We start from the raw sequence: 16,824 nt of genomic DNA, 5'->3' as shown, positions 1-16,824 counted from the left end.
TAATCTTCATGCAGGAAAGAAAATTTCATCAACTTTATCTTTCTTTAAGTCAAAACTTAAAAAACAAAATATACCTAAAGCTTACAAAAATTTCAGTTAAGGCGATAGGAAATATTATTTTACGTCAATTACGGAATAAAGCTAGTAAAGCTTACTTTAAGGATTTTTTATACTGATGGGAGTCGATGTTAATAGTGTAAGTCTGAATCTGAAGGAAATGTGATATATCAAAGATATACTCAACAAAGAGACGAACTTTTTAAACAACTCATTGACATTAGTGTACCTTTTTATATGTACTTTATGGTAGTTCTGATTTTTCATATAGATAAAATTGTAAAATTGTTTCCCATGTTTATATTTATATAAGAGCTCCAAAGCGTTTTTGATTCTCTTAGGTTACACGGTTTAAAACTATTTAAGTATTATACATTTATATTTACTTAATATATAGTCCCCTTTTATTTACTGTTCTTTTCAAATGGGCTGGATCATGAAAATGTCATTCTTATGTTTGTATCCCTGCAAGTATAAATGGAGGTGATAGGTTTGTTAATGTAGGTGTGAGTCAACATGTATACCAACAATAAGTCATACAATTATATATGATAAATATTCAGATAATTATTTAATATTCAAGTATCCCCTGTCTTATATGCACATAATATCAATAATATTCTGTAAACTTGTAATACTATATTCTTATGACTATAGATTATTTCTTCTTGACTTTGTATGTTTGAAAGGGTTTACATAGGCTATGACTCTTATCCAATCCATTCAATAATTTGATCATTCCGTTCAATAAAACACGTTTAAATTGAATTAATAATGTAGATGGCTGTGATAGGAGGGTCAACCATCTACTCCAACGCTGCAATATGGTCTTCTTCTACATATTTCTATTCAAAAAATGCAATTTACCTATTTATTGACGAAAACAATTACTGTTAATATTTATGATAAATTTTTGTAATCAAAGCAATTTAGAAACTATGAAAGCAAAATGCGCACTCACTCACTTAAACCCGAAAAACCAGTCTAACACATCCATTCATTCACTGATCCACCCGACAAACGTAACCACGTGACCTCTCGTACTACTATCATACTATGAATGATTGTATGAATGAATGAAGCGGTGTGAATGTAAACAAATTAACAATGGGAAATGAAAATATGAAATGTTGAAATAAGTGAACGCAAATATGAATACTAATTAACTAAGATAATTAATCCTGTGACATATACAAATATTCTTTAAAAAACATATATTCTTTTAAGAAATATATAGATATCATACAAAACAGCTATTATACGCGAAAAGTTTATTATGAATAAAATAGTTATTACATATTTAAAGTGATTATATGTAAATTAAAAAATATTCATTAAAATTTTATAAAGTCTCATTTTTAACAACCCCCCCCCCCCCCCCCCCCCCCCGTTGAAACATATAAATATAAAGACTGAATAAATATGTATAAACTGATAATTTTTAATTAAATAAACTCAATTTATAATATTGATTCGTTATTTTGTGCTTCTTTGCTGTTGAATTTTGAACCGGTTTCATGATCAAAATTCCACGATGCGGGTCAATTTTCAACGGATTAGGGTCTTTATTCAACACCTTTCGTCTCATTATTCAACATGAAAAAATGACCCCCGGGTCAATTTTCAACCCGGGTCAAAATTCTTCGTTACACCGGAGCTATGAACCCTAACGTTAACATTACCGCCTATGGAAAATGCATTAGTGGACTATACCCACATATAAGAGAAATGATGATTGCAGGGTAGCTTAGGGGTGGTATCAAGATTGCAAACAAAAAAGAGGAATACTAAAGACCATATAATAAAAAGAGCAGAATGCAACTGTTTCGCCAACAAAACAGTTAATGCAGTTGGGAGAAGAAATAAAGGAAAGGGATGTTCCTAGGCCTGATTCACCTTTTTTCGACGAGAGAGTTAAAATGGGATATGGAATGCTGGCTGAAGTTTTTCATACATACCGGTATTGTTGGGCCTTAATAATTCACCGCATTGTCTACGAATTTTAAATAACACTCGGCTGATGCGACCGGTCAGCAGAGGATGCTCACTGCTCCATGGCACCTGATTCTACCTCTAATTTATTAAGGTGTCCGTGGTTGCTGAGGTCCCGTTTTGTTTTTTTCCTTTGGACTTTTGATTTTGAACACTGTTCATTACATTTCATATCTACCGTTATAAACCTAATTCCTACCGAAAATAATTATTTTTGTAATACAAACAAACAATCAAAACTTACATTTGTTTTGTTACAAGTTTCTCTTTCAAGATTGCCATTTGCCTTGCATTTAAAAAAAAACCCATCAAATCTTGACAGCTTTTTTTTTTAAACCAACGATGCTTTTTGCCGATCACATTAAACATTGGCCAAGTGGCAAAAGATTAAAATATAATATGGCTTAATATGGCTTAAGCTAAGCAAAAGTCTTGTAAAACTTCAGAAAGATGTTTATAGCCTTTACATATTTACCTCCTAGTAACTCTGTGTTTTTTAAAGAAAATGATGCAGATTGATTTTTTGAATTAGAAAAACATTTATGTAAGTATATAGATTTTGGTTATGTGTTTCTATTTGGGGATTTTAACAGTAGAACAAAAAATAAGCCTGATTACATTGAAAATGATGCTGTTCATGATTCTGTTTCCGTGTTGTCGTATTCAAATGACGATCAGCTGACTGAGCGGATCAACCCAGATGTAGGTCACAACGAGTATGGAACACGGCTATTGTCCCTATGTAAGGCCACAGGCGTGCGCATTGTGAACGGGCGACACAAAGGAGGCTATTCGAATGACTTTACTTTTAACGGTGCGCGTGGACTAAGCACTATTGACCATCTCTTAACAACATCTGACATGTTTGACACCATTAGTAAATATATCGTTGGCAAGTTTACAATGTTTTCTGATCATGCTCCACTACATATTGAACTTCATTGCTTTTTGGATGCATACGATATTGTAAACAATGATTTTTTAAGATCCCGTGATGTTTTTAAATGGGATCCTTGCTACTTAGAACTGTGTAAAGAATCACTTTTTGCATGTGAAAATATCAGCAATACTGTAAATTTTGAGTGTATTACGTCACAAGACGAACTTTACGAACGTTTACAAATACTGGTTAATTTGTTAGACTCCTCTTTTGGCCAACATTTTAAGCTTCAATCCAAAAATCCAAAACAAACAAATACAGTACGAAGTACCCATAGACGTACAGTATACCTATCGGTTGACAATAAGCCCTGGTTTGATGGGAAATTAAAATCTTTGTATAAGGATTATGTTGTCGCGTTGCGCAAATTTAACAGTTTTAAATGTAATTCTAACAATGCGGATCTTTTAAGTAAAAAACGTATCTACAAAAAACACGAAGCCAAAGCCAAACGTATCTACAAAAATACTGAAGGTGACCAAAACAAAACAATCCAAAACAATTTTTCGCCAAATTTAAGAAAAGGTCTAAAACTTATTCAAATATTTCTTTGGAAAATTTTTACGAGCATTTTAAATCAATTGCTTCCACACAGGATGACGGTGACATCGAAAGTGGAAATGAAGGTTTAGATATCAATTGTATTTTTGATGAGTTAGATAAAAACTGATGAAATTAAAGAGGCTATCGGTAATCTAAAGCCTGGAAAATCCCACGGTGAAGATGGAATTTTGAACGAATATTTTATTAAATTTCAAGACTATTTTTTACCTATACTACATAATCTTTTTAATTGTATATTAAATACTGGTATTTTTCCCAGTACGTGGTCTTCCTCAATGATTATTCCAGTGTTTAAAAAGGGTGATTCTACAGACCCTAACAACTACAGGGGTATAAGTCTTGTTAGTAATATGTGTAAGTTATTTACTTCAATTTTAAACAAAAGGTTATTGGAATGGTCAAAATATAATGATGTTATAACGGATGCACAATTTGGTTTTAAACCAAGCTGTGAAACACGTGATGCTATTTTTTCTTTACATTCTATTATTAGTAACAGTCTATGTAAAAAGAAGAGGTTCATCGATTTTAAAAAAGGGTTTGGTTCTATTGATAGAAGACTTTTGTTGCTTAAACTTTTAAAGGTTGGCATTGAAGGAAAACTATTGGCAGTTATTAAAGCGTTGTATCGTCATGTGAAATCCTGTATTGGTGTTGATGGATTTTTAAGTGAATATTTTTGTAATAACCTAGGATTAATGCAGGGCGAAGTGTTATCACCCATTTTATTCAATTTATATGTTAACGATTTCGAAAATAGCTTTTTAAATGCCGATTGTTTGTCTTACGAGTTATCTTCCCTAAATCTGTTTCTTTAAATGTACGCTGATGATATGGTCCAGGGGCCCGTTTCACAAAGCATTCTTAGGACTAAGTTATATCTTAGGAAAGAACTTTTTCATAAGTTCATTACTTATCCGTTTCACTATTCTTGTCTTATCTTATGAAATTCCTAAGTTATGTCTTAACTTTAAGACAGGTAAATCGATGTCTTAGGAACAAACTCAATATGGCGACTGTTTATTTTGTATTGAAATGAAGTACATTAAAGAGAAAATGAATACATTAAAGTTGAACAAAAATACGAAAATACACAAATCATTAGGACTCATTCACTTTACTTCTTAAATGAAAAATATAGATCTATCAAAATATACATATATTTCTTCAATTAACATCTCTCGTGTAAACTTTTAATGTCAACATTTTTTAAAATTATCTGGTCGCACGCCCAGATGGGTAGCGGGTATTGTTATAGCTAGTGCACTGATGATAATGAAATTAGTCATTCACAAGAATCACTGATATCTTAAGCGGTTTGATAAAAACAGGAATAAATACTAAGTAAAACTCAATTACAGAATGGCTGGATGATTTGCCCTATCCCTCCACCAAATAATTTTCTCTTTTACGAAAGAAATTTGAGGTGTTTTCTTTGCGGTGGGGTGAGGGGTTCTTTATTTCAGTTTTTGTTAGGAGGGGTAGGAGTGACCGGCAAGTGGTTTAGGTATGCCGATGTTAAATCATCCATGGGATTGCTGTTTCATTAAGAAATTGTTGCCTTTTATCCTCACTTCCTCTATCAGCCAAGATGCATTTATTTGCGATGCTTCCTTTTGTAAAAAAAAAAAAATCTTATATCAACCATTACAAGAAAACACGCATTACATTAAACTTAGTTTGAAAAGTTCCACATCTTTTCATTCTAAATCTTACTTGTTATTGCATGTGAGTATTGTATTCCATTTTGGAATATACCGTATACTGTGATTAAAAAAATACCGTTTTCAAAGAATATACGGGTATATTACATTATTTTTATCTACTCGTATATGCATGTGAATGTAAAATGTTATACATAATTTCAGTACATGCACAGTACATAGGCACTGCACTAATAACACTCTATTTACACGTTTTAATTTTTTTCTTTCTAATTTGTTTCTAGGTGTATAAGGGAATGAATTTTTACGTTTACTTAAAAATGTTTACATCCGTGCCATATTGAAAAGAATTTACATGATCGATGATGAAATGATTTTAAAAAAGTGGCTTACAATGTATCTTAAGATAAGATTAAGTCAGTTAGGCTAAGAAAGTTCTGTGAAACAGCTATGACAAATCTTATGAACTTCCTAAGTTATAACTTAGGCATATCTTAAGTTCTATCTTAGGAAACATCTTAGGAAATCTTTGTGAAACGGGCCCCTGTTCTCTGAATCTGTGGAAGGTTTACAATGTCTTTTGAATGAACTACATAGCTATTGTAATACTTTGAAAATACATGTCAATGCGGAAAAGTCAAAAATTGTGGTTTTTAGAAACAATGGCAGAGTTAAAGATAGTGAGTGTTGGCATATTGGTAATGATGTTTTAGAAATTGTACAACAATTCACTTACTTAGGAATACTTTTCAATTTTAACAACAAATTTACCAAAGCTGAAAAACAATTATCTGAACAAGGTAGAAAAGCATTGTTTGCGCTTAGAAAGAATATACGGGGAATATAATTTAATATAGAAACTTTATTGTCGCTTTTTGATTGTTTTATTGGTGGAATTGTTAATTACTGTTCAGAAATATGGGGAAATAATATAGGTTGCAATATCGAGAAACTTCATACAGACTTCTGTAAACAAATTCTCGGAGTGTAGAAAAGTACAAATACTGCTTACTTATATGCTGAATTGGGCCATGTGCCCTTTGTACATTATAGAATGTTTAACATTATTAAGTTTTGGAAAAATGTCTTAATTAGTGACAATTGTATATTAATTAGACATTGCTACGAAGTTATGTATATTAATTGTGAAGAACACGGTTATAAAAACTGGGTTTTCGATGTAAAGAAAATTCTCATTGACCTCGGTTTTTTTTTTATATATGGTCTAACCAAAAAATATTTTACAACTTGTAAAACAAAGAATTTTTGATCAGGCAAAACAAGATATTTTTGCAAATGTTGAAAATTCAAAAAAATGTTTTTTTTTTGTTTTGTTTTTTTTTTACAAATATCTTATTAATGGTATACATCTTCAATATTATTTAAGAAAATGTATTCCCATTAAATTACAGAAATATATAACTAAATTACGACTATCGTCACATCGCCTGGCTATTGAAACTGGTAGATATAATAACACAAATAGAGAAAATAGATTTTGTCCACATTGCAAAACTAGTGTTGAAGATGAATTCCATTTTTTTTTTGTCCACTATACAGAACATTGCGCAGATTATACATGAAAGAATATTATTATAAAAAAAACATTCAGTTGTATGTTTAAATTAATTCAACTTTTTCATACTGACAATGTTAAAGATCTCTGTAATCTTGGCAAATTCATCTCAAAAAGTATGTTATTAAGGGACAACTTTATTACATAATTGTAGTCTTTTGTTTTCTCAACCTGTATATATAACAGTAAATGTTATTATCTGTACGTGCACAAGTTCTCCTGTAAATACACCACTTCATGTTATACATATGTTATACTGATAAGCTGTAAAGCTTAAAGAAATAAAGAATTGAAATTGAAAAATATCTTTGACAGGTCTAAGCAACATCCGTTTTTTGGAGGATAGATTTTATCCTCCCAAATTTGAAGATAAATGCTTGCGCCTCCGGGTGGAATTTTTCAAAAAAGGGGTATTTTTTTTTTTTTTTTTTTTTAATATACCATTTATTGATTCCTTATAAACAAGTACATAATAACATATCAGAAAATAGCATATGGTGAAAACAGATTTACAATATATATCAGGTTTTTATAAACTAAAAATGTACACTGTATATGTATATGAGATAATCAGAAAAAAGGAAAAAAATCAAGGGGTATTAACTCTTCCTATACAAAGGAAATCAACGATGACATAAGATATAATTATTAGACAATAAAGAATCACCTTATTTTATAGCTGTCATTAATTATAATCATTGATAATATTTTATAAATATCAAAGTTTAATTAATTGCAGGGCTGATTTTAAAGAAAACATATTTTTTTTTCAGTCGAAGACTCTCACATTTTTTCAATAAAGATATGTACGAATCCCTTGAAATGCTATCCTCCAATCAAAGTACTGAAGTACTGACGGGAGTTGATTTTATTGAATATTTTTTTTGCTAAAATCAACGAGATGTTATTTTGCTTGGCAAGTAGCCCCTCAGCTGTATATGAATACTATATCAAAATATAAAAGTATATCATTTACATACAGTTTCAGGTCATTCAGGTCTTTATAGTATTTTCACTTCCGGTTTGCCGGAGTAACTGCATAGGAGAGTTGATTAAAATCAACTCCCAAAAATGAAGGATAATTTCACCCACAATGCAATGCGACTTTCCATAAAGGGGAAATTCTGATCTGAACAAATCATCTGAACCTTCAGATTAGATTTATTTACAAATCATTTAAAAGAACTTCAAAAAAGAAGTTCTAGCATAGGGAAGGTAATGTCATATTGAAAAGTTTCAATTTGATGATCTTCATTGCAAGTTGATAGCAAGTAAATGTTTATGATTTTGAAACGATTTTTGAAATGAGATATATTTTTAACTGTCATTAACCACTTTCCAAGCAACCAGTCTCAAATAAGAATAAAAAAGACAAACAAGACTTCACTGAATGCATGCGATTTATAGAACTAAATTTATTCATAAACGATATGATACTAATTCCCTTCTTTACATTTATTGTTTCCCCAAAAAAAATCCTAAATATAAAACACAATTCTAATTCATATTCACATAATTATACAAATCGATTGATAATAACAACTCCACTTTTAACTGTTGAAGAACTAAATATATTCTGTTTAGAGTCGACACCTGTATTATACAAATGTATGGAATACCACCGTTTGGTTATCAATTGATGATTAACAATTACACAATTAATTGATGAAGAAAAAGACGTATTCTGGTCGCACTTGCTCCGTGTAGTTTATGGTATGATTTTTGTCTTATTGACTGCTGATAAGACTGTAACGCCCCGTGAAGGTCCCCCACAACGTGCTGACAGATCCCTAGTATGTGCCATGCGATGTCTCTGTATTCTAAGGGTGCATATGTCCCGTTATCACAGAGAAGCAGTGTATGTAGGTCTGTCAGTGACTGTAGACACTGGGATCTGTTTCCTAGTCTGTGATTAGATAGCACATTCAACATGTGAAACGAGACATGTAGCGGAATCTGTGGATCCAGAATGCTTCCTTGACACATACTGTGCTCTAAATCGAATTCAGATAGATAGGAGATTGGAAAGAACAAATCATTTACCCAGGCTTTCTTCATTCTTTCGCCCAAAGGATACATACCAATATTTTCGATATATTGTTGCATGTCTTTGTCACGATCATCAAATAAGACAAAGGGCTGTGAGAATCTCTGCTTAAATATTTTGATTATATCTTGAACTTTGCTGTATCGAGCTGTGTTGTAGAAATAAACACCCAAACAAAGTACTTGGGACAAGGGTCCTATCCTAGAGGACAATCGTAACATGTTTTTAGCCATTCTGTCTGTTTTGCACCATGCTTTATTCATGTTGCTTGTAGAACTACTTGCCAATATAAAACCAGTCTGAATGAGAATGTCTGACATCGCATATTGTGTAATGATAAAGATTGGACCTGAGTGAGTGATAACTTCAATAAGTTAGATGCCGTTTTCAATGTTAGATAACACTCTTTTTTTGACTTCATTGCATAATGAGTTATTTGTAATTGAGCATTAATAGATAAATCCATATTAGCAAGTGGCAAAACATGCCCTTCTGTGAAAGGAAATGAAAAATTCGGATTACACAAAGCTGGTACTAGGATGGAATTGAGAATTGGACTTTGCATCAGACAAGTCACACCCATCTCATAGTAACTTATAAACTGGGATAGCAAAACTTCACGCGAAGAACCAAACACTTTGGTTTTCTGGGATGAAAAAGTTTGGACAGTAAGCATCAAGAACACCCTTACACAAACGTTTAAAATACACCCAGAAACAAAACAGTAAATTATAAGAACACCAAAATGCGTCGTCCGGATTGTTCTGAATCTCCAAGAACAAAATGGTCTTCATAAAATAGGAACATATTAACGATGCCTGTGTCTCTAACTCAAAACCTCTTTTAAAAATAATTTCAACATTCCATAACAAAGAAATTGAGTATGATTGAGTGAATAAACGATGTTTTGTTCTGCTAGAGAAAAAGAGTCTCCATTCTAGTTCACTGTCATCATCAATTAATTTACTTCCTATGGGCATAACGTGACATCCATTGAATATATATATATATATATATAGTATTTTCCCTAAGTAAGGTCTGGGTTGGCCATTGCTTCAGCTGACATCTAGCGATCAAAGGTTGGGCTGTTTGAGGCCAATATTCACTAGCTACTAGTATACATAAACTATAGTCCATCTCATGGCCTCCCCAATAAAAATTGGAACAAGGTCCATGCAGTCGCAATTTTTCGGTAAAAACTCCAGAATTTGTTAAAGTATGGTGCATAGTGTTCCTGAATTTTGTACTTGATATGTAGTAGTTATTCATATGCATGACTACGGAACATTTAATTATAAAACATATTGCTGGAGTCAAAAGCTTTAATTTTACAAAACCCGGAGGAGTAACGAAGTGTTCCATGAGCATTGTACATGGATAAAAATCAACAGAATTTGAAACATCACAGATAATATTATATCTTTTACACCAAAACATTATATCTTGATCTGAGGACTTCAACCTAAATCCTTCTCTGTGGCTACTACTATGCATGCATATTGTCCCCTCATTTACTCCTTTTGAATTCCGTATTATCTCTTCCATATCCATCAACTCCCTCCTGATGATCACTTCCGTTCGTGTTCCTATATGAGAACACAGACCCTCGTACAGGACTTCTGATACTCGTAGACAATCATATGCATCCATCTTGTCATCTGTAAACATGAACAGGATGAATACAGAGTGAATACATGAGCAATTAGTATTTATCAACGATACAATTGTTATTCAGAATTATCAAAAAGAAACACTGCAGTCATGTTAACAACAAGTTAAAACTGCTTGGTCCGATTTATTTGTTATTACAGTATCAACATTTTTCATACAAATTAATTAACCATTTATCTTAGAAATTATGGACTTTCTCCTATTTACACCAGCAGTCTCCTTTCAAAGTTAGAAATATTCAAAGTAAATAAAAATAATTTCTTTTTGGGCAAACGAAAAAACAAACCATAATGCATCACGGGAATGTTTAGAAAAAGAAACCGTTTGGTTTCGTCCCCAGAATGATTGAGGTCATTCAATCCGCATGCTATGCATCGATAACTTCAGAAATATTAGCGAACAACGTACACGTGATTATTTGTAATTTGTCTGATCATTTCGACCTTTTTTCAGAGCGACGACAAACTCGTAATACAACCATACCCGTCTCCTCGTCAGGGGTGAAATTTAACATGAAGCGAAATAACGCGGTACCATTTTATGTCAGCAAATTTTGTACGTATTTTTCTTCATTGAATGTTTGCTTAATTGACTGGGAAACTACTGCAATGTCTATTATCATAGGCGTCGGAACCGGGGGGGCTAGGGGGGCTTAGCCCCCCCCCCACTTTTTTTGCTAAGTTATACCTAACCATTACAAACAGAGCATAATAGAAGGTTCAGCCCCCCCACTTTTTGTCGTAGGAAAGATTATTGTTCCTAAATTTACCTTGAAAGATTGAGAAGTTAGATTCAGAAGCATACTATCCTCCTCCCCCCCTCCCCCCCCTCCCCCCCCCTCCCCCCCCCCCCCCCCCCCACGGATTAGGAATTTCATGATTTTGGAAAAAAGAAATTTGGTAAGTAATTTTTTTTTTTGGAAGTATAGGTATACCCCCCCCCCCCCCCCCCCCACGGATTAGGATTTCCATGATTTTTGGAATTACTTTTTTCTCAATATTTCTGAGGATTAGTCTAGCCCCCCCACTTTCAATTTGCTTCCGACGCCTATGATTATTATACATATACGTAGCATAACCATCGTTTAAAAGCGTGCATAAAATTTGATATAAAATCGGACCAAGCAGCTTTAATTTAAATGTGTAATCACGAAATCATTTCGATCGGTATAGGTTTTACTAGATAATATAACCTTTTATTCAAGTAAAATGTTTTGGAATCGATATCGCTCAACATTCAAAAAACATATAATACAGATGTGAATCAATAGCTGAGTCCACCGGGCCTAAATTAAATATGGTTCGTACCATGGGATTATGATACGTTTGATGTTTTATACTCTATAAATGCAAAATTTATTTACATAGGAAAAATAAATTTTATGGATATTTTCTTAGACTATTGAATCTAATATGTTTTACGGTGCGACCGTTGGGGCGAGCGCAGCAGGTAATCAAAATTGAATTATGATAAATCAACAAAAATCAAAGTAGAGACGAAATTAAATGAATTGGAATGCAAAATAAAATAAATATACCTATTTTTCCAGTAAATTTTCATTATGCATGTCATAATTCGTAAGATTTTTTATTTATTTATATACTAATCTGATTAAAATCAGATCTTTGTAACGCTCCGAAATTCTGATAGTCGCTGAACAAAGTGTAGCGACATCAGAATTTGTCGGAGCGGATCAAAGATCTGATTTTAATTAGATTGTTTATATACTGGTCGCACGCCAATATAGAATTTATCTCAGATAAAATGTTGTTGAATAATAAAGATTCTTGGACGTTCGTTGATACCTAAATAAAACTATAAGTTGACAATGATGCAAGGTATGTGTAATTATTGCTGCGCTCGCCATAACGGTAGCACCGTAAAACATATTAGGCATCCTCTATGCAATGATTTGTGAAGATTTTATTTTAATACGATACTGTTTAAAAATCGGGGGCAGATATTTGACCAAACCGCACATAGTCCTTTGCGCTTTAAGATAAAAGACAGTGTAGGATTTTTCCAGGTTTGGCGAATTCAGTAGATGACTACCTCCCCCTCTCCATTATAATAAATTGATGCCATGTGTCGGAACTGGGTCCGAACTTTGAACTTTATTGTGATTTAATCATTTAAAACAAGATGATTTTTTTTTTGCAATAAAATTGTATTTGGGTGATATATCTTTAATTAAATGAAATGTATATGTGTTTTGAATCCTTATCTTGTTAAATAGTACGTGTAGTACAGGCATTCTTCTCGAATAATTTGAGTGGCTCTGAAAAGAGCCGTTTCTTATTCATTATTCCAATCCTTTTGTGTTATTTACACAATAAGATATGTTCAAATCAAGTCTTATTCATTGTTATCATTGTGGTCGATCGTTAAGATAATGCGACATGTTGTAAATCACTGGGCCATATCGTATCGATCGCCCTCCTCATCCTCGTCACTCCTGACTTCCTACATCTCCTGAGCTTTGATCATGGCGTATTTAAAGTAAACGTACGTTTTAACGCGTTGCGTAGACCTTCGATTGCAGCCAAGCGTAGACGTAGCGAGTACCAGAAAGAACGACGACCAGAAGCGTGCGCCATTCGGTATCGTCTGCTGGCAGAGGAAAGTTTCTCGTTGTCTTGAGCATCACAATCTGCATGGAGGCAGGCTTTCTTAAAGTAAATCTCGGGGTGGTCCAATCTCTTGGCTGACTGCATTACGTTGGCGGAGGTCATTCTTCTTTTAAAACTGCTCTCGCTGTCGACTTTATGGAAACAAGTTTAGCTTTTTTAAAAAAGCTTACCGTCTTTAGAACAAACCCTAAACAGCAATTAGTTATCAAAGACAGTTTAATTCTTTTAAGATAAATGTCACCTTCCTCTACATAGCATGGCGAGTGAAACATTTTATGTCATTTGTCGTTTAAGCCTTCGTGTCTAAAATTGAGAACTGCGTACCCGAGCTTGTAAGTTGTGATCGACTATAGGGTAAAAGAGATCGTAGGTAGGGTCGTAGACTCGTATTATTTTGATAAAATCAAACTTATCCCACTGCATTTATCTATCTAAGGTGCAAATAACTTTGCCGATATTAGACATACCGCATCAATTTTTTTTAATTTTGTATAAATATTTGAATGCTAAAAGAAAAATAATAATTTTAATAGATATTATAGAATATTACTTTCAACTAGTTGGACCTGAAAACCAAAGGCTGAATTTCATTCATAGCAATTTTGTATTGCTTTTTCGTTTTCTCACTTTTTAAGATTTGAAATCTACGAAATTTGTTAAGTCGTACATGAAAAATATCATCAGAAAATTATCTCCCTTGCTCCGAACAGTATTTCAACCAATGAAATAAATGTAAAATTTCACATCATGTATTTTCTACCAATCACAAAGGAAAGGAAGTGCACAACCCGGAGACTGTAAATTATTTCAACTCTTTATACCGTCTTTCAAGGAAGACGGTAATAATGAGGATTTTTGTGTTGATATGGTTTTTATAAGGGAGATGTCGGGCCCCTTTAATAAAAGGTTTCTCCACCGAGCGGTTTGACGTACCGCGACAAATGGCGCCGATGTCGGCATAGCGCGCGGTATCAAAGGCGCTATGTTATCTGTGAAACGCTTTTTAAGCAATATCACTATATATCTTGAGATAAAGTTTGTTTTTACAATAATAATAATAATAATAATAATAACGATTATTTTGCAATATCTTAAGATATGAGAAAAAAAAAAATGAAATGAACCCATCTCAGTAAATGTTTATATATGTAGAAAATTAAAACATTGGTCTGAAAATTTTTGACAAAAATTGAAACCATCTGACAGGTATGCAAATTGAAATGGGTTAGAGATTCTCAACTGTTATGTACATGTTGGTTTTCTCTCCAATTTGATTGAAATCATATCCTTGGTGTTCCCTTTTATAACTAATAGGTCGCCTTGTAGCGAAATACAAAAACCATAACAGAAGCATCGAAGATTTTAGTCAGATTATTGCTGTTGTCTCAAAGTTCTTCGATCGACATTTTTCGCTTAAAATTTTCATTTCTATGGATCCGCGTGTGAATATAATACCATGTGGTGTATTAGCATATGTAATCATGAATTTATGTATTGGAAAAGCAAAATACTGAAATTCAGTGTATTTATATATCATGTTAAATCGATGATTTGAAATAAAGTTTTTTCGACAAAAAGTTTTTTTTCCAACAAATGTTGGAAGGAGTTGAAAGCAAAGAAAAGTTAAATGGATTATGCGAAAAATACAGTATTACTATAGTATTACGCTCCAACTGTATTATATATAGTCACTGGAGTCAATCATTCAAATGGAAAAGAAGGGGGGGGGGGGGGGGGGGGGTGCTGTACATTTCAAGCCGGGTTCGGAATACAGACTCGGGGACCAGTCGTCAGGGCAGGATGCAGATGGTATAAATGCCAAGTTTTTCTGAACGTTTTCATATGGAAAAATACTAGCTACGTCTAAGAATTATATTTACATCGTTTATTTAATGTTTCAACACCTCCTCTTTTCATTGTAATCACAGGGACATCGTATCCGCTCTACACTATATGACATATATATATAATAATACACAAGGGAAGAATCGAAAGTAGGACACGATTTGTAAACAATGTCAAAAAACAACTTACTTCACAAAAGTTACACAAATCCTCGCACTTAATGTTGCAAATGTTGTCAAAAAACACGTTCACACTCAAATATTCCTAATAAACTCGGTAAAAAAGCGTTTTTATCCCATTAAAACCGCTGTCTGCTGCAGAAACCCAATCTCTTCGCCCAAGAAAAGACAACTCTGTACTTTCTCTCTCTATATGTTCAGTAATGATAGTAGAAATTTCGGCGGTAAACTGTAAAATGTCTGGGAAAATTTTAGATATTTTTTTTCTTCTCTAAAATGTTAATGAAAAACTACATTGGTGTTCACATAAAAAAAATTATATGATTTTTTTTTTCAATAATTAAAATACTCATAATTAATTTTTTGTCTTTGCAACCCATTAAACCTTCAAAATTACTATTGTCGTTGCCTAAGAATTTCAGCATTGTTTTAATTGTCAATATCAAATTACTAGCCTAGTATATTAAATTTACATTTCTGTTAACATTCGTTCCGATATATTTGGCATGTACTTTAATTAGCGTAATTTAATATGCAATTGTTTAAAAACAAATTAATATATTTCCTATCATTTAATCTTTTGTAGAAATTTTTTCACGGTAGTAACATACGACGAAAATTTCCCCAGACATTTTACAGGTTACCGCCGCGGCCGAAATTTCACTCTCATTACTGAACATATAGAGAGAGAAAGTACAGAGTTGTCTTTTCTTGGGCGAAGAGATTGGGTTTCTGCAGCAGACAGCGGTTTTAATGGGATAAAAACGCTTTTTTACCGAGTTTATTAGGAATATTTGAGTGTGAACGTGTTTTTTGACAACATTTGCAACATTGTGTGCGAGGATTTGCGTAACTTTTGTGAAGTGAGTTGTTTTTTGACATTGTTTACAAATCGTGTCCTACTTTCAATTCTTCCCTTGTGTATTATTATATATATATGTCATATAGTGTAGAGCGGATACGATGCCCCTGTGTTGTAATTTATCAAAACTCGTGTATTGTTGAAGAATGAAGATTTATGCAAAATTATGGAGAAGTTGGTTTTTAGATAATACAAATACATTTAGATATATCACAGTCTATTTATAATCTTTTTAATTGGAAATTTTAAAAAAAGCTTGCCTGACCTTTCTTGACAGCTAGATGCTATTTTTAAATGTAATTATATCATGCATAAACTGTTAAAGCTGTTGTTTGCAAGCAAAACAATTTTTTAAGATTCTCAGAAAAAAAAACAATTCATTAAAAGTCTGTTGATTTTTACATTTTCGATAAAAGAGCTAGTACATAGACTGTCGCCAGCTAGGATGGCGTCTCACCCGACACATAGTAAACTCAGTATAGGGGGTAGTTAATCAATACATGCCGTCACAATGCAAGTAATAGACTGTGGAAACTTTTGTCTGCTAATTACCTTGATGTCAACCAGTTGGCAGCATGTATTTTTAAAAGTACGTCTCAATATAAGTGAAAACTTTGTTACTTGTCTTTATTATTCAATTCGTTCATGATACTTTTACGTATGGGTATATTATAACAAACATGCTCATTCATATTTTACATGTATTTTACTTGTTACAGTCATCAAATAGCAGTCAAATCACCTCAGATATCGCTGTCAGCCCACACTAATATTACTGCACTCGCTGAGAGAGAGAG

At 32.8% G+C, this 16,824-nt stretch overlaps 1 pseudogene; it reads right to left on the bottom strand.

Annotated features, from left to right (window-relative positions):
* Positions 1-8,195: 8,195 nt before the first annotated feature.
* Positions 8,196-9,977, bottom strand: LOC128180498 (uncharacterized; annotated as a pseudogene).
* Positions 9,978-16,824: the final 6,847 nt, after the last annotated feature.

The sequence above is a fragment of the Crassostrea angulata genome, chromosome 4, assembly GCF_025612915.1.
Source record: "Crassostrea angulata isolate pt1a10 chromosome 4, ASM2561291v2, whole genome shotgun sequence".
Lineage (NCBI taxonomy): Eukaryota > Metazoa > Mollusca > Bivalvia > Ostreida > Ostreidae > Magallana > Magallana angulata.
The sequence above is the reverse complement of the archived record's forward strand: the minus strand, read 5'-3'. Positions and strand labels throughout refer to the sequence as shown.